General features: G+C 46.9%; 1 long non-coding RNA gene across 1 annotated transcript; it reads left to right on the forward strand.

Moving 5' to 3' along the window:
* The first annotated feature begins 2799 nt into the window (after positions 1-2799).
* LOC120884342 (uncharacterized) lies at positions 2800-22590 on the forward strand. Its single transcript, XR_005726747.2, has 4 exons — positions 2800-3163; positions 4288-4456; positions 19534-19589; positions 20883-22590. It is a non-coding gene; the product is annotated as an uncharacterized LOC120884342 (long non-coding RNA).
* Positions 22591-22822: the final 232 nt, after the last annotated feature.

A 22822-nucleotide genomic window follows, 5' to 3' on the forward strand; every position in this document is an offset into this window, starting at 1 on the left:
AGCCTGCGGTGGCCTCGCCTAGGAAGTGGGAAGGCAGCCTGCTGAGGAGTCACACGCTAAGAGTGAACGGGGCAGTGGCCACAGCCGAGGTGCTTGGCTCATGCCAAACTCATAAGAAAGTTCTGACCATAGGAAGAGAGTTTGCATGTGTGCTTTTTAAAATTCTAGATTATATTTTGCAAGTTTGAATATATATTCTCTGTGCTCCATAAGTTTTTGCTTACTGAGCCTGATTTTCTGCTTGTTTGATTTGGATGGAAAATCTAATTTAGTTATGATGATTTAAAAAACTGATCTGACCATGCATATAATCTGCAGTAATTTATTCTTTGCCTTTTGGTAAAACGTGAAGCCTGGGGTGGGAGAAACTTGGTTTAAGATTTTTCTTCTCCATCGGTTCAGGGTATGGTCTAATCTGAGTATGACTTCAGTGTTATCTTTCCTCATTCTTCTTCTTCTTCCGTGGCTTGTCTCATGTGTTTCTAACCTCTGTATCATATTGATGGTGTCCACATTTCCAGATTAGAACACTTGGCTTGGTCACCTCCCTGCGGACACTTCTATTTATACAGCAGGTGTTTGCAGCTTGGACTTCACTACTCAGGGTGCCACATTGAGAGCCCACTGTCCCCTTTCAGTCCGATCCTCAGCGTAGTCCCATTTCCCAGTGCTCTGAGCCTAGCTTCCTAAGCTGAGGAGGGGACCCCCAGTGCCTTTCATGTGCTCTGACCTCTGGGAAGCTCCTGCATCCTGTCATGAGCGATGGCTGCCCTCCCAGGGACTCACTTGAAGCAGTGAGTGTTACTGGAAGTTCTGCTCTTCCGGCTGCAGTTGGTATGTGGAGGAGCCAGGAGAACTTAGCTGCTGGGAAGCGGCTTCTTCAAGAATTCTCTGAGCCCTGCCCTGGTGATAAACCTGCCACCTGATAAGTACTGAATAGTCACTGCACATTTTCAAGATAATGCCAGAGCAAAAAGGCGGTCATTATAGGCCACCAATGGAAATGCACTTGACTTGGGACTTAGATATACTGTTCATTAGACATCAGTCACACTTAGGGGGTGAGGTTGTTCCCCAGCAGTTAGCCTGTTCCTCCTGGAAAAGATATCTGCCTTAGCATGAGGGGTCCTTGGAGTCCCAAAGGAATATGCATCCAAGTTCTCTTGATCATCTGAGCACCCACCATGCACTGTGGACTGACTGTGTGCAGGGATATGAAGATTAACAGGACTCGGCTGCTACCCACAAACTCTGGCACACAGGGCGGGGTGGGATGTAACACGCAGGTGCAGCACATTTGATCAGGGATCCGTTACAAGTGTGCATGGGAAGTGGGTGGTGTGAAGAGCATCAGTTTTACACAGGGTGCAAGAGGGAACCAGGAAAGATTTGGGGAGGTGTCAGACCAAGTCCTGAGAAATGCCAGGTGTGGACCCCAGAACCAGGGGCACAGAGGATGGGGAAGGAGGCTTTTAGAGAAAAAGTTACTCGTGACAGTGGTGAAAGACACTAAGACAGAGTTGATTCAGTTCCATCATGGCAGGTGTGGGATCCACTTCATTGGGAACTGCAGTGGAAGAGAGTGATCAGGATCAATTCTGAATGCAACCAGGGAAAGTGGGAATTTAGAGCCAAGGAGTGAGGGCCGGGGTTGACTGTGGATGGAGAATAACTAGGAGGAACCATCAGGGATATGGAGGACTCCAGCTAAAATGACCTCATGAGATTGTTACTGAGGACAGGCCACAGTGATCAGAGGATGGCACCTGGGGGAGGGGATGGTGGAGGAGTGGAGCCTGGTCAGGTATCAGGTGTGGTCAGACATGGAGGGTCATGGGAGGTGGTCTGGGGTGGTAAGAGGTGGGTGTGGTGTAGAGGGAGGTCTTTGGGTTAACTGACATAGCAGCTTCCTGAGCAAAGTGGACAATACAGGGAAAATGTGGCACCCACAGTCAGGGCCTGGCTGGGAAGAGGGTGCCAAAGGCCTGAGTCGTTTGGGCAAGTAGACAATCTTTGTCAAGACCTGGGTGGAGGATTTAATGGAGGATAGGCTGGTGACAAAGTAGAAGCAAATCCACAGAGGACCTTTTTGGCTGTGATGAGGGGCTTGTTCTTTGTCTACTTGGTGAGGGTCTTTAGGTAAGGAGTGACAGAATCATTTTTTTTCCCCTTTAAGAATGAAAATACCAGGGCTGGGGTGTGGCTCAGAGATAGAGCACTTGCCTAGCACGCGTGAGGCACTGGGTTCAGTCCTCGACACCACATAAAGATATTGTGTTCATCCACAAAGAAAAAATTAAACGTTTAAAAAGGATTTTAAAATATTTTTTTAAAAAAAGCATGAAAATACAGAGCAATTATAGGAAGGGTTCAAAGGGAGCCGGCTGGGCACTTAGCCCAGCAGAGCCAGAGTTAGGGCGGCTGCCGAGCAGGGTCACTTGGGGAGGACATGAGTATGAGGATGTCATGGGTAGAATGCCCAGCTCTCGTCCTGGGACTGTTGTGGTTGGGTAAGGCCTCAGTGTACCCAGAACTCAGTGTTCCAGTGTATGGAGCCTTGGCCTCTCAGATGGCAGCACTGAAATGTGGTGTGGGGACCTTGAGAGGTGGGTGTGGCCTAGAGGGAGGTCTTTAGGTCCCCGAGGGCGTTACCACTGGGGGGGGGGTTGAGACAGTTCTCAAAAGAGCTTCTTGTTATCAAGCTGGAGCTCAGCCCTGTCCCTCCCCTTCCTGCCTTGCCCAGTGATTTCTCCCATCTGCGCACACTCCCATGACCTGACACCACCAGCAGGCCCTCACGTGAGCCAGGATGATCCCGCATCTTGCCTTGAACCCCCGGAATTGTGAGTTACAGGAGCCTCTCTTACCATTATCAAGCATTTTTGTTAGAACTGGTGACTAATGTGGTGACCAACTGACTGCAGGAGGAGAGGGACAGAAAGCTGTAGAGGACATATCCCCAGATTCCTGGTCTGGGGGGTTGGGTAGGTAGAGGAGCCATTTCCTAATGTGGAGACACAATGGGTCAGGCATGACCATGTGGACACTAGTGGCTGCACCTTATCAAGGACATTACCGGACTCCATGCAGGATTCCTGTTCTTGGTAAATACCTGATAACTCAAGGCTCCAGAATTCTCCTCCTTCTTCTCCAAGGCACGCAGGTAGTTGAAAATGGTGTGTGTGTGTTATTTTGGATTCTCTGGCTGATTTCTCTGCATACGAATGTCTGTACAGCACAAATATTAGCTCTAAAAATACCTCTATCCGCCTCCACAGTGATTTTCTTAGCCACTTCGGGCAACTGTCAAAGCCCCAGTGAAGCATACAAGTATAATTTGGAGGATTTATGAGGGGGCAAGAATGGAGGTAGGAGTCACAATGCCATTTTTTAAATGTCTCAGATTTTGTAAATAAATACAACTGAAATTATAGTAATTTTAATGTATTATATGTGCATGTGTCTCTTTAAGCTTTAAAAAATACATGAAAGGATGTGAATTGTCCCCTAGGATCCCAACAATAGAAAGCAATAGTAATTAAGCAAAAAATAAATAAATCGACATGAATGCATCGGGGCTAATATAAATCCTGTGCAATTGGCATAAAGGAATTTGTTATTTTCAAAACAGAACTAAATCTCTTTTCCATTATAGATTTAATTTAAGTAACATGATAAATAGTGGTAAATTGAACTTTATTATGTATTCATGAAATGCAGTTTAATACAATTGTTATTTCTGGCATTTGTGGTTTAAAGATATTCCCTTATGGGTAGATGTTATTTTTAATGTGCAAATTCAGAAATAATGACCTCCAGTTGCACTGGTGAATTAGGACTGTATATACACACACATGGACAATAAGGGAGAAATAGTCTCCGAATTCCTGTCTTATGAAAATTTTCTAGTGCAACCTCTGATCCTTTCAAAACAGACATTAAACAAATTATTTTAAGGTTTCAACTATATTGCCAGTGAAGAAAAAGCAATAAAGTAAATATTTTCCAAAGGATTTTAAAGGAATGGTCTTTGACAAGGACATACCTGAAAAGGGAAACTCACTTACTAAGAACAGGTTATTGAAAAATATCTGCAGAGCTTAAAAAAAAAAAAAAAGACATTAAGATTCACACAAAATGACTCCTCGCTGGCATGTCCAGAACATAAAGTTGGAAACCCAAAAGGAAAGGATAAACAGATAAACAACCCACAAACCTCTTTTTCAGAGAATCAGGAAACTGTTCAAGAGAAAGAAACATTAGCTATTTGGTGTCACTTTCATTTAGCCCAGCTCTCTTTGGCTTCTGGGAAGCTTGCCAGGTGGATAGACCACTAGAAGAACTGCCTACGTGAAGGACAGCAGCGCCTCCAGGGCCTTGTTCACAGCCAGCGGTGGGCAGTGTGAATCCTCTGCAAACTTTCCTTGGTGGAACAAGAGTGACTTCTGAAGCCCAGGTATGATGACTATTTCATCTGCCTTTTTTTTTTTTTTTTGAAAAACAGACAAAGCAAAAAGTTTTCCAGGGCTGTGCTGGAAGACTGGTCTGGTTTTCCTTTGACTGCACTGTGGCCTGTGGAGATCTGCTTAGGTGGGTATACAGACGGACACCTGTGGTAGTTCTGGGGGTGTGGGCAGCCTGTGGCTACCAGAGGGCATGGTTTGTGGTCACCCACTGGGACAAATGTTTGTGGAACGTGGGGCCTATTTCAGGCACTGGGAGCTGCCCTGTCCAGCATAGTTTGGTCATCTCTGGAGGCCATCCAATGTCTGAATGCTGGTGCTTCATCGCTGCTCTGCTTCACAAGGTCATAAAGGTGACCTTTAGAGCCAAGTTGTTCGAGGCAGCATAAATGGCCACCGAAGTGGTCTGTCTGGTGTAGAATGAATCATTGTGGTTTTCTTATCATCAAAGTGGTCCTTGGAGCAAGGATTCACATTCTCTACCCATTGGGCTGCTGTCTTTGTGAAGGGCAAACTCAGCACAGATCCACCGCCCAGAGCTACCAGCTGACACCAGCAACTCTGGGAGTGGAAGTTCTCTCTATAACTTACTTGTTGACAAACCCCGGCAGGGTGTGAACTGAGCAGGTGAAACACTGGACTGTAGGGGACAAGGTTCGATGTGGGCCTTGACTTATTTTGCATCCAGGATCCATGCACTGCAATTTCTAGTACTGCCTTAGATTTAATGTAAGGGAACATGCGATCTCAGCCCTTTATTAACCTTTGAAACCTCAAAAAATTTGAATCTGAAGCCCCTCTATATAGCCAATCATTCTAGATAAGGGACTGTGGGGCTTTAACCAGAAATACGTCTTTATTTTCTTTTTCTTCATGCAAATATCTACCAATAATGTTCTTAAAGATTATTTGTCTGGGGAAGTTAAATAAGCTTTCTGAAATTTGATTTAAACTATTAATTTGCTTTGCAAAATCATATATTGCACATAGGCAAATTCGGCCATTGTGGCAAAATTATCACAAGTCATGAGTTAATGAGTTAACTTTGAGTTAACGAGGTTTTATCATAAACACAGAGTAGCATTACTTCCCGTGCCTGATTTTCATTAGTACAAAAAAGACCAAATAAAACTAAAAGAAAAAAACAGAAAACAAGAAGCAGGGTTGCCTGTGCTGTGGCCTTGTAAGCATTTGAAGGGTGGCTGAATTTTTTTTATTTGTAAAGTGCTGACGAGGTATTGGTATTGCCTGCCCACATTTTGATTTGGATTAAGGCATCCACAAAATCTTTTTAGTTCCAGTGGCCTGAGAATTATTCTTGGACTTCTGTTCTCTCGTTTTTAAGAGTTTTCCCCAAAAAACAAAGAGGGGAAAGATGATTCATTTATTTATTTATTTTGGGGCAATGAGAACACGGGTGGGGTGGCTGGGGTCCAAAGGCATTTTGCAAAATGCAGATTCAGTCAAAGCCCAGGCAGGTTCAGGGTGGAACTGCAGGGATGAGGGGAGGGGAGGTAGAAAGGAGGATGGGGCTTGGGCCTGGGTCCTGGAGCTGGACCCTGTGGGGCAGGCAGTAGGGCTCAGGGCTTACATGGGGATGCAGAGCCCTGAATTCCACTCAGTGTCTTTGAAATCAGTTTTGCTCCTGTCCATTTGCTTGCCAAGAGGAGCTATGTGTTTAGTTCCCACTGAGTAGAAGGCGATTTCCTGTCTTTTAACCATAAATCCACACATAAATACTACATAATCATCCCTTTATTAGACAAAATGGCTTTCACCTTGAAGCTGTAGGGTTCCTCTCAGAGCTATGGATGGCTCTTTTAAAATCTTGGCCGGCTCACCTTTCTCGTTTTTCCTTGCTGTTCTGGACTCTTCCTGGTTTCTCCTTCCAGGGGACATTGTCACTGCTCTTCTCCAAAGCTCCAGCTCAGCAGATCAGCAGTCGGAGGTGGCCACCTCGCGGTGGGAAGGGTGTGGGAAGGTGTTGATGAGGCAGGTTGGCCCTTCACATCAAATGCCCGGAGGATGGCAGAAGCCCAGCTGCCCACGGAGGTGCTATTGGAGCTGGAAGGGCTTCAGTGGAGGGGCTGTCGCTGCGTGCGGGACCTGCAGGCCTGGCGTGCAGCACGTGGGCGTTGGTGCATGTCCAGGCGGTGCTGGGCGTGCCAGGGAAGCTGCCTGCCTTGGTCTACTCTGCGGCTGTCAGCCGGGCCGTGCATCTTCGCCCGGTCTTGCAGGGGGGAGTCCACATGCCAGGCAAGTCTTCCGTACTCTTCATCTGACGAGATGGCAGGGACCAGGAGCCGAATGACACTTTCCTGGATGTCAGAGGGAGGTCTGATATGGAAGTGCATTTCACAGGAACTAAATAATAGCAAATTTGTCAGAAAATATAAGATTTGAGGGAGAGAGCAAGTGTTGGGTTTGAAAAGACCTTGGGAGTGTTTGGCTCTGGCCCAGGAAACCTTCAGTGCTGGGTCCCCCCTGCTGCTGGCTATCATTTGGAACAAAATGAAACTGGATAACTTTGTTATGTCTTATTTACTGAAGCCCGCCAATTCCCCAGTGCCTCCAGGAGAAAGTCCTGGCATGTGGGGCCCTTCACATGCGAATCCAGGCTAGTTCTCCATGGTGCCCACTACTTCCTCCTGCCACCTGGGGACATCTGCCTGTGCACTTCTGCACATGCCCCACCCCAGACCCTTGCTTGCCTGGACAGGGGTCTGATTTCTCACTTTCTCACTCCCGTTCTCTCCTCCTCTGGGAAAGGCTCAGCTCATCCTCCAAGGCCTTGGCTCAAATGCCACCTCCTCAGATAATGATGCTCAGGGTGGGGCACTGTGCTGGTCCCTAGGGCAGGGCCAATGATGGACAAGATGGTTTCCTTTCTGCTCAGATCTTGATCTGAGATTGATGCTCCTGTCTCAGATGCTTCTGTCTCTGTGAGGATGAGGGGCTGAAGGCCTCATAGCAAGGCAGAGCTTGGTGGCATGTGCCGCACAGCAGCAGCCCGACAGCACCGATTGCCAGGCGGGCCTCAGATGCTCCTGTCATGTGCAGTGACGTGATCACCATGGTGTGTGCTGATGTCCTCTTTGCTGTCTTCAGTTTCATGCTCTGTCTGTGAGTTCATTAGTTGCAAGACCCATGACTTTGCTTCTCTGTGCCCCCAGAGCCTGGTCAATGCCTGGGTTGAGGACGGTGGCTCAGTTGGGTTGTAGGGACTGAGGATGGGCAGTAGGAGTGAATGACCTACTGTCAGCTCTTGGGACCAGCCAGGATACAGAAGTAGCATCTTCATATGTGGGAAATGTGTACCCGCCATATCCCTTCAGATGGCAAAGTGACTTATTAAGAGTTTTGTTATTTGGGGATGGGGGAGCATCCTTGGTGACCACTACAGACGCTCAAGGTGCTTTCAATCCACTGAGGGGCCATGGGAAGTCCTTAGCAGGTGCTGTGAGGGGTACTATTGTCCCAGTCATGAAGGGAGGAACGAGACTTCCCTTACCATAAGCTGAGGATGCCTCACAGGAGTGGATGGAGGACCAGCAAGCCAGCCACTGTGGCCAGCCACAGCATTGGAGTCCCTCAGTGCAGGGTGCCAACCAAGAGTAGTGTGGAATGTCCTAAGAAGCCCATAAGGAAAGACTCTGCAGAGATAGAGCTGCTGGCTTCATGGGGGACATCTGAAGATGAAGCTACTGCCCACACAAGCTCCAGGCCTTCAACAGCGGCTCGCTTATCTTGAGGCTCTGCCTGGGTACCTTCTGGGGCCTGCCTGTGTCCTGGTCTCCAGGACAGCCAGCCTCTGAAGCTCTGTCTGGGATGATGGGCAGCTCATCTTACTCCTGGGCCCTTCTGCCATTGGGCGCTGGAGTTGGAGGCCCCTCCCTGCAAGGCTCACTCTTCTTCACGTTGGTGAGGTCAGCCCAGTTGTTCTTCCATCACTCCCAGGAAGGAATAAAGGAACTCTGGGATTGTGGAGGACTGGTGCTGTTCACATGAGAAGGTGATGCTTCACAGCTCCTAAGTCTGTATCCCCCAAGGATGACCTCGGCCCTCCTGGGAAGAGGAGCAGGTTAGGCAGATGGGACTCTGTGTGGTGCAGACACCAAGTGTTCCCAGCCTTCAGGGGCTCCTGAGGCTCTCAGGTTTCAGAAACACCCAAAACTGGTCTAGCGAGACAGAATAGGTGACCACATTGTATGACATAGCGGCTTCAGATGAATAAATAAATGAGGAAATGTCAACAACTCCAGAACCTTCTTCCTTGTTGGGCGTGCAGACTGGCACTATGAAAAAAGGGAACAAATTGGCACCAGGGAGACAGGCATTTCAGGGGTCTTGGAGTCTTGACAGGCCAATGAGAGTAAATTCTTTTAAATGGGTAAAGCTAGGAGAAGTGTGTGTGTGTGTGTGTGTGTGTGTGTGTGTGTGTGTGTCTCCCTAGAATTGTACAAGAGGAAACATCTTCGACTCCTGGAAACTTCAGGAACTTCTGCTGTTCAGTAGAATGGATACCACTTTTCCCTGCCTGAAGATTTTATTACTATTTATTTTTAAGAAAGAAAAAGTCATTGAATGGTGTTTCTATGGTGGGAAGTTTTGGAATGAATGGTGAGTCCGAGTGTTGGCATGATGGAAAGCTTGGCTGGCCTTCATGGCCCCTGGGGATCTCTGCCCAGAGCATCAGGTCTGCAGCTCCCACCTGGGCTGTAATCCCTTCTGCTGCCCTCGGAGGAAATTGTCCACTGCATCTTGCAGCTTTGTGTTGCAGACTCCAAGGCATATACCCCTGACTGTCCCTTTGGTGTTTTATTTCCTGTGGAAGTAACGAAGCCTGTAGTGCATCTTGGGTCTCCGTGGTATTGCTTAGATTTGGTCCCCCAAACCTGAGGTTGGCAAGCTGTGGCCCCTGGATCCTGTCCACCTCTGATTTTTACTGCTTGCAAACCTCAAATATTTTTTCCCCATTTCTAGATGATTATATATTAAATTGCAAGTTGCCTGAGTAACCTCCACATTTTTGCCACTCGGCCTACAAAGTCTAAAATATTTACAATCTTTCCCTGTACAGAAAAGCTTTCCCAACTCCTGTGCTAGAATGCCTGACTTTAATGATTGTTATTGAAAATATCAGGGACCAGCCGTGGCAGACAAGCACTTTGGGAGGGGGTGTGCCCGTTGCCTCTTCTGTTTTACACGGGGCCTGTGGGGCATCCGGCTGGGCTCTTGTGGTTTCTCCTGCCTGGGAAGGTGAGCGAGCATCTGGGCTCAGTGAGCCTTGACCCTGTGGTGCGGGGACCTCAGGTCTGGCAGGCCGGCTACCTTGGCTGTTTCTGTGCTATGTGATCTGTATGAGCCCCTTCACTACTCTGGGTCCTGGAGTCCTCATGTTAGACACTTCATCATCTTATTTGCAAAGCAAAAAATCGACATTTGCCAATGTCCCATTGGCAACAAGTGCTGTCTCTCCCAGTGCCCTGAGACTTATCTCACTCTTTCCTTCCGTGGGCCCCTGGTTCTAAGCATGAAGTTTTGGGGTGTCCTCTGGAAGGAAGAGATCGTATCAGAGCAACATGTGATTTCATGAATTTCTTGGAGCAGTTTCTGGGATTGGGCTCTGCCTGTGATCAGCCATCATGATCATGCATTATGGATGAGGTACAGCTGTGGCCAATAAAGATCCTTCCTTCAGAGTGAAAACAGGTCCCCTCAGCATGGCCCAGAGGCCTGGCTCAACAGGAAAGGGGCTGACACCTCCTGGCATGTCCCTGACGGGCCTTCCGGAACATTGCCTTATGTTTGGTTCTTGCTTTAGCCCCCCCCTCCCCAATTCTGATAGTCCCTAAATCCCATGCCTCAATAAAACCCTTAATATTGACACATACAGAAGCACCAAGGAAGAATCCAGAACAATTCCAGGGTCTGTACCTGGGAAGGAGTCGTCAGAAGTCTCTGAGACACACATCCATCCAGCAGGGGTCCAGTGGTGGTAGGTCACTGGGGAAGCAGGAGCCTGCAGGAGGCAGTGGGCAGGCCAGGTCGGGGAGAGGCTGGGTGTGCTCCAGGTGAGACTCAGGAGGCAAAGTGAGCCACTTCTGCTCAGGGCTGCACCTAAGCACCACATTTGGTTGGCATGGCCTTGAACTGAGGCAGCACTTCCTGAAGTTCAGGGATCAGGGAAAGAGCCTGGATGAGGGCCCCTGACACTTCACCTCAGGCTGCAGGCATGCAAGGGGCCCTCTCGGAAGCCATGGGCCCTGTCCCAATTTGGTTGGCACCAGCATCTCCTTCCTGGGTACCACGATTGGGCTCACTCAGAAACATTCTTTGCCATCTTCTCATCCTGGCAGGACACACACACACACCTTGTGCCTCTGGGGAGTACCCACCTGGTTTGTGATCTTCCAGCACAGGCTTCCCGTTTCAGTGCTACTCCACTTGAGATGGTCCAGAAGTTTCTCTGACTCCCAGTTAGCAAAGGCTGGAGTGATTTACTCTGCCGGCAGCAATGGGAAAAGCAGATGCTGTTTGCAGGAAAAGCATGTGTGTGTGTGTGTGTGTGTGTGTGTGTGTGTGTGTGTGTGTGTGTGGAGTCGCCAGTCCTGCACCTTCTTGTCACCCATGCTCTCCCCTAGGCTTGGCTGAGAGGCCATGTGCCTCTGGAGAATGTGTGATGCTTTATCCCTTGTGGCGATCATTGCCCCTCCAGAAAAGGGCCCTCTTATGTGGAACAGGGCAGAGCAAACACAGAGGTCACTTATTGCTAACTGGGACCTCCTGGAGCCGCGTGGCCTCACAAGGTCAGTTCTACTGGTCTCTGATGCTGGTGCACAGGTTCCTTGAGTGTTCTGCATCAAATGCCCTGGACACACTCTGTGCTCCTTGTTGGGAGACAGGCCGGGCGCAAGCCTTGGAGTGCCTCCTGATGGAAGGCAACAATGTGTGGTGACTTGGGACCGTCAGGGGAGATGTGGCAACACAGCAGTGTGCAGAGACTCGCTCACCAGTGACAGTGAAAGTGATAAGGCTGACACCATGTATTGAGCACGGTGTGCCGGGTGTTGGCTGGGCTCTTCGTATACATCATTTTGGTCCTTACAGGAAAATCTGAAGGCAGTTTATGTCTCCCAATCATGATCATTCTTCTGTATCACTTGGCTTAAAAGACAAATCAAATCCTTTCTGAAAATTTACTTACGGCATTTAATCAGTAGGCTTAAAATTAACTTTCTTGAATATTAAATAAAAAGTTAACAGCTTTGGTCAATCAACACAATTTCCTTTTTATAATAAACTGGTAAAAGGATAAGTGTCCGAAGAGGACTGTGGAAGTGGAATGAAGACAGTCTGCAAATGCTTTCTAGAGAATTCAGACTAAAGAAGCAGCGGTGTGAGCATGAAAATAGGGTGGCCACATTACACTTGGGTAGGTGGTGCACTGCCCAAGACCTGGGACTTCCATTTAACACTGTGTGTGTTCTGGACAAGTGGTACACCTTGGAGTCATGCAATCGACAGTCTGGGGACATGAACGGTACACTTAGGGGAGCTTTCTTCACTCTGACGTAGAATCTTTATTGGCCCAGCTGCATTAATCTATAATGTATGAGCCTCAGAGGAGACGGGAGCCTAAGCTTGGGCGTTGCCCCACGAAATGCAGACTGTCACTGAGGGAACCAGGCAGCTCGGGTCCCAGCCTGCTGTGGGCTTTTCAAGATCAAGAATGATGAATTTGGCTTTGAAATTCTGTTGTTAAACTTACACTACACAGCAATTTGGAAGTGGAAGAAAATAACACGGTTAGTGATTGTCTTCTGTGGTTTGTTAACACAGAGGAGACACGTCTGTTGCCTTTAATATATTTTCTGGAATTTTCCCTTGATAAATATAAATTCATCTGTTATGTTCTGCTTTGTCTGTTTAGGCATTATCCGTCTATAATCGCCAACTTACATTTCGGTGTTTATTGAGTATTTGGTTGCTATTTCAAGTGCATAAGGACTCAGTCCATTTCCTATACCTGCAAGGAAAGGCTTTCCTCGGGCTGAGCCAGTGATGGGAGGGAGGGTATCCCTGCTTTAGTTGGAAACACACATTTATTTCTAAATGAGTGAAATAATAATAGATGGAAAAATATGTTTGTCTCTAGGGTGGAGATAAGATTGAGAAACATTCCTTTTTTTTCCTAACGTGATGAAAATAAGCCTTTTTGGGGGAGATTATATGTTTAGATAATATGAAGTAAGATGTAGTGATGAGATTTTGAAACAGATCTTAAAGTACCCTTAAAGGTGAAAAATAAACTATTCAGGCTATAAATTAAACGATCAATAATGTTCAGGAGGCAGACTGCGAGAAATGCGGCTTCTGTTTTCATAAATTATTTCTCTATCAGTAGAGAAGCTTTCATGAAAAATAAAATGGCCCAGAGCAAAACTAATTACGATATTTACATCTTAGCTTGGAAATTGACTGGATAGTTATTTTTTCATTGTTTCTGTCCAGCCCCCTTAAGGAGAGAAGACATTTAATAACAATGTACTTTGTAGCATTATTTATGGTCATCAGTTAAATCTGGCACATTTGAGGTGGCTTTATTTTATAAAGTTCATCTTCTGGAAATGGATTTTCACAATTTTTCTGTAAACATTCCGTCCTTCTGAATCTTTTGACTTGGGAATTTTTGTCCTTGGAATTCTAGGTTATTAATTTAATTGATGTAGTCCTCAGGGATCCATTTATCTTATTTATCTCTGTAATCAAATAGCTGGGATTTAAGCAGATGCTAAGAAGAGGGTCCACGAGGGGTCCAGCTTAGGAAGGAACCCTTTGTCCCTGCCACTGTCCTCACTGTGCCCTGCGCTGGTGCCAGGCGCTCCCTAGCCAGGGCGGCCCCAGAAGCGCTTACATGTCCATCGAAGCTCGGTGTAAGCTCTTCCCGGGTGTTCTGAAGAGCTAACTGATTGTAGCAACCTGGTCTGGGCACAGCAGGGCACAGCAGGGCAACCCCACTGGGCGGCATCTTCTCTGTGAAGCGCAAGGGAGAAGAGGCCATGGTGGGGAGCAAGGGCACAGAGGACCAGGGCCAGCCGGGAGCCGCCCAGGGGCCTCCTCCCTTCCACAACAGCTGCCCCTATCAGTTGCGGTGGCTGTTCCTTTGTCCCCATGAGTGGAAGGCGCGGTGAGCATACAGCTAACATGGGCCAACTTCCAAGTGTCTCCTGCGCACGCGGAAACACGCCTTTTCTGGAGGCCTTTGGCCGAGGAAGGCCCAGTGGTAGATTGTTTTCAAGACGCTTCCAGGGAAGGGTCGGCAGCCTTGGTGATTTGGAACGCTCTGGGGGGTCCAGTTCTTCCCTGGGCCAGAGAACGCTAAGGGCGCACTGAGGTCTCTGTCGCAGGGCCTGGGTGTCGGCTATGTTCAGAGTAGCTACAAAATGACATTTTCCAAGAATAACTGCAGTTTATCAGTGATTGGATGCCCAACATGTACGGAGACTGGGACGGAAACGTGCCCATCCTCTGGCGATAAGTTGCCATCCGCAGCGAAGGCACCTGGTCCTCCGCACCTGCCAGCACTGCCCACTTCCAGAGCTCCCGGTCCCTCAGGAGTGTGCAGAGGTAATAACCGTCTGGGAAATCTGTTAATCAAGGAGAAAGACAAAGGGTGATATTGGGAATAATAATAATAATAATAATAATAATAATAATAAAAAGATTAAAAATGATAATGATGCAAAAATATTAAAAACCAAAAAGCAAAATGGCAAATTCCGTGGTGGGAACAGCACCCTCCCAAGGAGCTCAGAACCGGGATAGCCATACTGTGATAGGAGGCCCTGGTAGTGCTGCTGGACCTTGTCCTCTTCTTAGTATTGTCACTCTGCTCCTGGGAATCTCCTCAGTATGGGGACAAACGTGGAGGGAAGACATGACCCATGAAACTTGAAAAAACAGCTTATTCCATGCAAGAGCTGAGCTCTGGTTCATGGAAGAACATCAGGCTGGGGAGACAGAACAGCTGTCTGATGCCCCTGGGATGCACGGTGAGGACACTGAGTTTATCAACCCCTCCCGCACTGGTTCACTGCACCTTTAGGTTGAAGGAGGAGCTGGGGAGGAGGGTTCTCAGTGAGTGCAGAGCTGGGCAGAAGGAGTTGTAGGGACACGTCCTGTCTCAGACAATCACACTGGGTATGGGTGTGTCACACAGGAAACCACCAGTGCTGGACTGTGTGCAACACAAGGATGTGATGGGACAAGTGGTGGGTCGGACAGAGGAGATCTGAGAGCACCCATTTCTTAGTCTTTGTCTTCCAAAAGAGAGGCATGGTGATGCCTTCTCTGTCCATCTGATCAGTCTGTGGCAGATCGAGGAGATACTGTTTGTAAAAACACTTTGAAAAGACGCTGAAAGCTGTTGAGCATGACACACATGTGGTGAGGGCATGTGGCATAACAACTGAGATCAGATAAAGGACGAGATTATGGTGAACCTTAAATTCAGTTGAGCACTTGCCTTATTTTGAGGGTAAAGGTGCTTACTAGAGGTTTAGATGCTGGGAAAACCAGGAACAGTGGCAATTTCATTCATTCATACATATGTGGAAAACTCAGCAGACAGTAAAAAGAAGAGAAAGAGTATCCTTGAGGCTTTGAATTCCAGTTCCACAGTGCTGGCAATCCTTGAATTGGAAGGGCCACTTTTCAGGGGTAGAGGAGCCAGGTTCTGAGACCCCGACCAGTAGGAGATGCATGCCCCTTGAGTGGGGCAGCCCTGTGGGGAGCTGGGATCCCCATCAGGAGCCTGATTTGATTGGCAGCTCATATGCACTGTGAGGTGGGCTATCCATGAGCAGAGGTGGGTAGGGAAAGCACAGAGGATCAAGGACAGAGCCTTAGTCTATAACGGGACTGAATCAAACAGAAACAAGGCAAGAGGAGCATCCATCTGCCTGTCCTACCTATGGATGCCTCTCCCCTGGGCTCAGCTCATTGATGTGTTATCTAGGTCATTTTCTTTGGTTCATTGGGTGGAAGGATCCCAGTTATGTGCCTCCCATACCCAGCTCACCTTCTGATAACATGTGATGTTTATTTGGAACCATCCTGTCCTTTTCTGACTCCCCACAGGATTGTGAATTCTTGGAAAATGGGAAGGTGTTAACCTAGTGCCTGTCCCTGAGCATTGTGCACAGCAGTGTGACAAATGATGGCATCCCAGTCCAGAAAGAAGAAGGCTTGACAAGGTAGAGTGGAGGACCAGACCAGTACACAGGGCAGTGTGAAGAACTGAGCCTTTCCTGGAATACAGGGTTCAGATTGTTAGGGATCTTCAAGAGGCAGAGTCAGCAGAACAGGATTGCAGGAAGTCTCATTTTGGGGAGGAAACTGGCAGGGGCAGGAGACTTGAGAATGGAATGGGCAGGGGTCGTTGGCTCCCAGAGTTTGTGGGAACATACAGGATTGATGGAGGAAAAGAGAAACAGGTTTCGTCCATGTTTAATTATTGTTTTTGAGGGAAACCGGGATTCATGGATAAAATATAGTTGGCTCCTAAGCCTACATAATACCAGACATTCAAACAAGTTTGGTGGTGTGCTGTCGGGGTTGCCTGAAAAATTCTCCTTGGGCATCACAAGCTGTGACCTGGACAGACTCTAGTCTGTCCAGGGTTATGCTAACCTAGATGACAACAGCAAGCTTTAATTTATGACTTATGACCTTCATGTAGGTAGCATGTAACATGTCACTGGCTCATCTATCAGGGTGAAGGCAAGGACATTGGGGGCCTGAGAGCTGGGGAGAAGGTGCTGCCTGTCTGAGTCTGAGCTGGTTCAGGAGCACAGAGGTTCCCCTGGGATGATGGGGCTGGAGAAGGGACACCAAGAGCTGCTTTGTATCCCTTCCTTGACTCAGTATAAAGTTTTTCTTGCAGAAAATTTGAGGCTTACTCTTTTTGTACCTCCAAACCTTTCTTGGCATGTTTGTTAAAATAGTCACCTTGGTTTATTCCATTTATTCCACTTGAGATATGGGACTGCCTCAGGCTGCCTGGGTTGCCTTCAGGACCTAGCGGAAGGCTACCTGCTCCTGCAGACTCCCCCAATCTTCTCACAGCCAGGCGCTCCCTTCTCTGCAGTTCTTTGTGCTGGTGCTGTGTGTGTCCTGTGGTGATGTCATTTGTTCTGGACTCAGGGTCAAGGGAGCTAGACGGAGCTCCTGCAGGCTAGGGGCCGTGTTCTAACACTCAGAGCAGGCCCGAGTCAGACTGGTGGCAGGCAGAGGGCTTATACAAAGGGATTGATTGACATGTAGTTGGGCGCTTCACTGAAGAGCAAGCTCTGGGCTAAGGACTGGGGCAAAGGAGACTCCAGCTGGTACTGAATTTTCTACCTCTGGGGAGGAGGGGAGCTGTGCAGGAAAGAAGCAAGAAGTCACTTTCTCAATTGTGAGAAAATCTTACTCTGTGGAAGTGACCAGAGGAGGCTAGGAAGGAATCTCCCGGGCAGATGCTGCTGGAGAAGGTTCTGGACCACAGATGCCCACATTCTGCTTCAGAGGAGAGCAGCTTCATCATCCAGACTTTTGTGTTTGTTTGCTTGTTTTTAGAAATCTTGTTCTTTCTGGTGGCTTTTCTTCTCAACTTTTTAAAAATGAAAACCATGGCTTCTCTTCTGTGTGGCTTCTGCCCCTGCAGATACAATAGCCTTCTGTTTCACTAATAGACAGTGTTCCCCTCATTCCCAAGAGTTTGCCTGCTGCTCAAAAATATTAAAACCAGCTCAACTGTTTAAAGTTTGGCAATATAATGTTTCATTGATATGAAAATATAATAGATTAACATGATTTGATTAATATGCTGAATGGTTTATTTGAACTATAATGAACCCTAATGATTTTGTGAGCAAATTGAATTACAACTGATATGTTTCCTGTTTCGTAAGCTAATGAGTAACTTTACATTTGTAGAGGGCTTTAAAAAAATCTTTAAAACCATAAATATAAGGTTCGCACATATTTTATTGCTCTGGCTCATTAAATTTCACCATTTCTGGAAATTTCCAGGAGGTTTGTCATCGTCATTGGTGTGAATTTAGAAAGACAGGCATGGGATCTGGGTGTGGGGGGCTGGTAAAAGGAGGTAGTGGGCATTTCCTGGCCTTGAGGAGCCATTTGGGTAGGACAGTCCCCATCTACCAGGGATCTGGGAGAAAGTCTGTGAATAGGAAACTTTCCCTACAGCTATCTACTTAGAATGTGGGGTTCCTATATCAGGCGGCAGGTAATATATGACCGTCCCAGCTTCTTGTGGCCATTCAATCAGTGCCTGCAAAGCAGGGGTAATAAAAAGACCTCGACCTGGAGTTCCAGGCTGCTGGCCTGCATCAGAAGTGATGTTGAACAAGTCATCAATCCTTTCAGCCTCCTCTTCTCATCTCCCATATAGAGCAGTTGACATTCACTCTGTGCCATCACATGTTCAGCCCTAACGGTGGCAGACTATTGCAGTTGGACGTGAACAAGTTCTTCAAACACACACTGTCCCTTCCTGGGTCAGAGTCAAGTAGCTTCACATTAGAAAGGTCACTGGGGCTTCTCAGCACCTAGTCTTCATGGACAGGCATGGCTACTTCGTAAGAGGGGTGGACACCAGTGGAGGGGTCCAGTTGGGTCCAGGTTCTTGGCATCCCAAAGAACTGAGCAAGATATACAGAAGCAACAGGAAGAGTATAGAGTTATTACAAGTGAAAGTGAAGAGCCCTGCAGAGAATGGCTCAAGGCCCTGATGCCTGGGGAGTCTGAGAGCCTTGTTCTCCTCCCGATGGACCTGATTGAAGACCGACCGTGCCCTGTTGTTCCCATTGGTTACTTTATTTTACCTCATTAGAACACAGTTTCCATTGGTTGCTTTATTTTTGCATAATTAGAATACAGAACTTGTGGCTGGAGTTGCCATGGTGATAAGCCCTCAGTGGGGGTGTTGCCATGGTAATAGAACTTACCGTAAACAGGGATGTGATGACTCATCTCCCTGTCTTGCACCCCCCCCTTTTTTTTCCTTGTACATTTTTCTTGTACCCTGCCTCCACCATCTTGCTGTCCCCAAACTCCTACCTCAGGGTCTGGGTGAAGCATGTCCCAGACTTCTCTCTCTTTTCATAGGGCATGTCCCATATGAAAAGAAATGGGAACTGTTGGTGTAGTGGACAATGCATACTGGGATGGCCCAGGTCTCCTAAAAGTAGCAAAGGACAGTTGGAGAGAGACTAATTTCTGAAAAGCAGGCTAGTGACTAATTTAATGGTGATTTGCAAACACAGACTGATAAGGACTGAGTTATCTGGATCATAAGAATATTATTAATATTTAGAACAAAACCAGTTAGCCACATCTGATGTCAATATATCCTTTTTGTTTGGTGAAAATGCAGAGACTACTACACCTCTACGCCTCTGAACTGCATTTCTAGAGATTTCCAAGCCTGAATGCCACATCTGGCTAGCTCTCTGTGTGACAGTGCCTCCTACTGCAAAGGGCTGTAGGGCCGTTGGGTGTAACTGCACCCTTGTGACGCACAGCCAGCCACGGTTGTGAGGGTGCTCACATAACACCTGCTTTAGAGAGAAAGCTCTGGAAGGGAGGGAAGAATAATTCAGCCCTTACAAAACTTTCCTTTCAATTACAGTTGTTGGTGGCTTGTGCCCTCGATATCTAAGAAATGTGGAAAACAGGTCTCTAGACAAATGTTGATTTGGAAACCAACCTGATCTTTAATTGGTCTAGGAGTGGTAGTAGGCCAAAAACCCACCCTGGCATAGGAAAGAGTGCTTAATTTCCTTTACTATTGTTTCTTAAGTGTTTCTTTTCTTTTGAGATATATCCCTTTATAATTCCATTGAAAATTATGCACCCTTTCCACAGAGAAATGCATAGAATTTGTAGAATCTGGGTTCATTAAAGTCCTGCTGGTGATCACTGTTTGCTTAAAGCCAGAACCTTTTGCATTTAGTACTCCTGTGTTTCAAAAATAACCTGGTTTTGTTTTGTTTTCCCACAGGGAACTCTGGAGTGTTGCATAGGAAGGCAGCTCGTGAGAACTCCAGGTTCCTCCCCGTAAGTGGTTTCTGTTAACTGTACATTGGGGACTGACTACTTTGTGTTGTTTCCTGGTTTGAACTGGATGCTGGCTCTTGGGTAAACATGATTTCCTTCCTTCTCATGAGAAAATAAAATTACCCATTGAAAGAAATACCTGAGGGCTTTGGTTGAAGGTCTGTTTGATTTAGACTTTGAGATAATAACCAAGCATATTCCATAGGAGGTTGGGGTCCACCTGTCAGAACAAGGCAAGGCCACCTAAAAGTGATGATGGGGTGTGAAATCATACTACTTGTGTTCCTGGAAGAGTAGATATTAATCACTCCTTCCAATGTCTGCTTGGAAATCTCTAGAAATGCAGTTCGGAGGCGTAGAGGTGTGGCAGCCGCAAGGTACAGGACCAGAGAAGGTTTTAGAACTAATCAAAGCATCACAGGCAGGGAGAAGTCTTGACAATGTCATGAACTTCTTCCGAGAGTGAGTTAAGATCTCAAGGCCACAGAAACATGCTCGGTCTCTTGGTTTCCAGGTCCATTTTGGTATATGTGTGCTCTTCCAAGGAGATCTCAGTCTGATGGAAAGTGGAAAATTGAGAATAACTGTCCAGAGTGCAGTAACGAGCCTGGGTGATTTCATGTTCCAAATGTAATTAAGGATGCATTAATGCTTTACGACACATGACACCTACTCAGACTCAGACTTGGCAAATTCTAGAAACATCGCAGTACACTGTGGAGAACCAGAGTAAGCTGTGTGCCCTTGTGAGCTGAGCCGCTCTGCTCTGGCGCTCAGGGGAGCATTTCTGGGTCTGCAAGGCTGGCGAAGCCAAGATAGAGGAAATGAACTCTGGAGCTTGAACTTAGCCTTGTCTCTGATAAAGCAAACCATGGGCACAAAAGTAAAATACCAAACAAGTCATTTTTCACCGCTTTGCTTAATTCCAGGAGCAGTGAACAAATGCTAGTGGTTATTTGTGATTCCTTTTTAGTTTCTTGGTGAACAAAGCATCTTGGGTCTGGATAATTCCCCACCTTCAGCGGAGAGTCGAGAACAGGCTCCAGAGGGCCAGGGCAGGCCTGTGGCTTGGCTTTGCTGGCACAGATGCAGGGGTGACTGTGCAGAAGCAGGGATGTGAGCTCCATGGTGGCAGTGGTGGCCGCAGGGCTGGGGATCCCCCAAGGGGTTCTGCATCTGGTTTTGGGATATTGGCCATGCTAGTGGCTGGCACAGGGCTCCTGGGGCAGACATGAATGTGGCTGGGTCAGTGTTCCCTGTGTGTGACCTCAAGCCCTGTTCTTGTCTTTCTAGGAAGGGAGGAATTGTTTCTGTCTGCATTAGCTGCTTCTGTCCTACTAAGATCCCTGTGCTGAGTTCCTCCTCAAGTCCTGCCTTAAGTCCCCAGTGTGTTTTCTCCCCTGGTGTTGCTGTGACCTGGCTGTGGAGAGAAAGCCCCTGCTGAGAAGCTGTACAGCCATGTGTTTCTGCTGCTCAGTACCAGTGTGATTGCCCAGATGCGGAGAGGACCCCAGGAGCTCCATACCCCTGCTGGGTGCTGAGGATCATGTGCCTCCATGGACCTGAATCCTGACATGCTCACGCTGCATGTCAACACCATATTTCTACTCTGAAGAATATCAAGCAAGATCAAAAAAATCACATTCATTTCCAAGAAAGATGCACACTTAACCTCTGGCTGTAGCCAGAACCAATTAAGGGAAAAAGAAAAGTGGGGCAAGATCTTTCCAAAATCTGGGGCAGCTTTGCAACATCATCACCCCTAGCCAACCCTGGTCAGTTCTGCTGGAATCCCCAGGGGCGGTGACAGCAGAGCATTTGAAAGCTCCCAGCCCCATCCTGATCCTCTCAGCAGAACTTTGGCCTCCAAGCTCGGGGTGTGGTTTCAGTATCAGGTGCCCAGAGAGGGACTATCGACTGCTCTGTAACATATATTCCCTGAAATGGCACTGACCTTGACTCCCATGTTGCCTTGATATCAGATCCAGTGAAACCAGGCACCACTACTGACAAGTCTCCTTTAATCTCTGCTGCTCTTCAGGTCTCACTGACCCAAGGTGTGGCTTGCTGTGGAGGCTCATCCGCATTAGAAGGATTCAATTCCTCTTCAAACTGTATTCCATGAGATCATTTTCCATGTGTGCGTGTCTGCCCTTGCACTTCAAATTTTTGTCTTTAAGCAGTTTAAATATTTGTGTTTTTTAAGGCATGAGAGAGGATATTACTATGTTTAATTAGTAATGTCAACTCATTGTGTGTTATAAGGGTATTCTGAAAAACTATGCTACTAACTCTTCTGATAGGGAATTAATATCCAGAATATGTAAAGAACTCAAAAAACTTAACACCCAAAAAAGAAAGAAAGAACCCAATAAATAAATGGGTAAAAGAACTAAAGAAACCTAAATATTTCCCAAAAGAAGAATCACAAGTGGCCCACAAGTATATGAAGAAAATTTCAACATCCTTAGCAATCAGGAAAATGCAAATCAAAACCACACTGAGATTTCATCTCATTCCAATCAGAAAAGCAACTATCAAGAATACAAATAACAATAACCACTGGTGAGGATGTAGGGAAAACGTTAACTCATATATTATTTGTGGGACTGCCAATTAGTACAACCACTCTGGGAAGCAGCATGGAGATTCCTCAAAAGACCCAAAGTGGAGCCACCATATGACCCAGCTATCCCAGTCCTTGGTATTTATCCAAAACAACTAAAATCAGCATGCTATAGTGAAGCATGCATACCAATGTGTATGGCAGCACAATTCACAATAGCTATAACCAGCCCAGGTGCCTGTCAACAGATGATGCATAAAGAAAATGTGATATATATACATAGTGGAGTTTTACTCAGCCATAAAGGAAATGAAACTATGGCATTTGCTGATAAAGGGATGGAATTGAAAAACATCATGTTAAGTGAAATAAGCCAGACTCACAAAGTTAAAGGCAAAACTCTTTCTCTCATCTGTGGGAGCTGAAACAAAATAAGGGGGGAAAAGAGGTGGGGGAAGATCTCACAAAATTAGAGGAGAGATCAGAGGAATAGAGGAAGGGGATGGAGGGGGAGGGTGGAGGTGAGTAAAGGTGGGCACAGTGGAATGGAATTGGCCAACATATGCTAAATGCACTTATGAATAAATCAAAGTGAAATTTATTTTATGTGTAACTATAATATGCCAATTAAAAAATAATAAATAAGTAGAAGGACACCAGTAGATTA

The sequence above is a fragment of the Ictidomys tridecemlineatus genome, chromosome 3 (assembly GCF_052094955.1).
Source record: "Ictidomys tridecemlineatus isolate mIctTri1 chromosome 3, mIctTri1.hap1, whole genome shotgun sequence".
In the NCBI taxonomy this organism is placed as follows: domain Eukaryota; kingdom Metazoa; phylum Chordata; class Mammalia; order Rodentia; family Sciuridae; genus Ictidomys; species Ictidomys tridecemlineatus.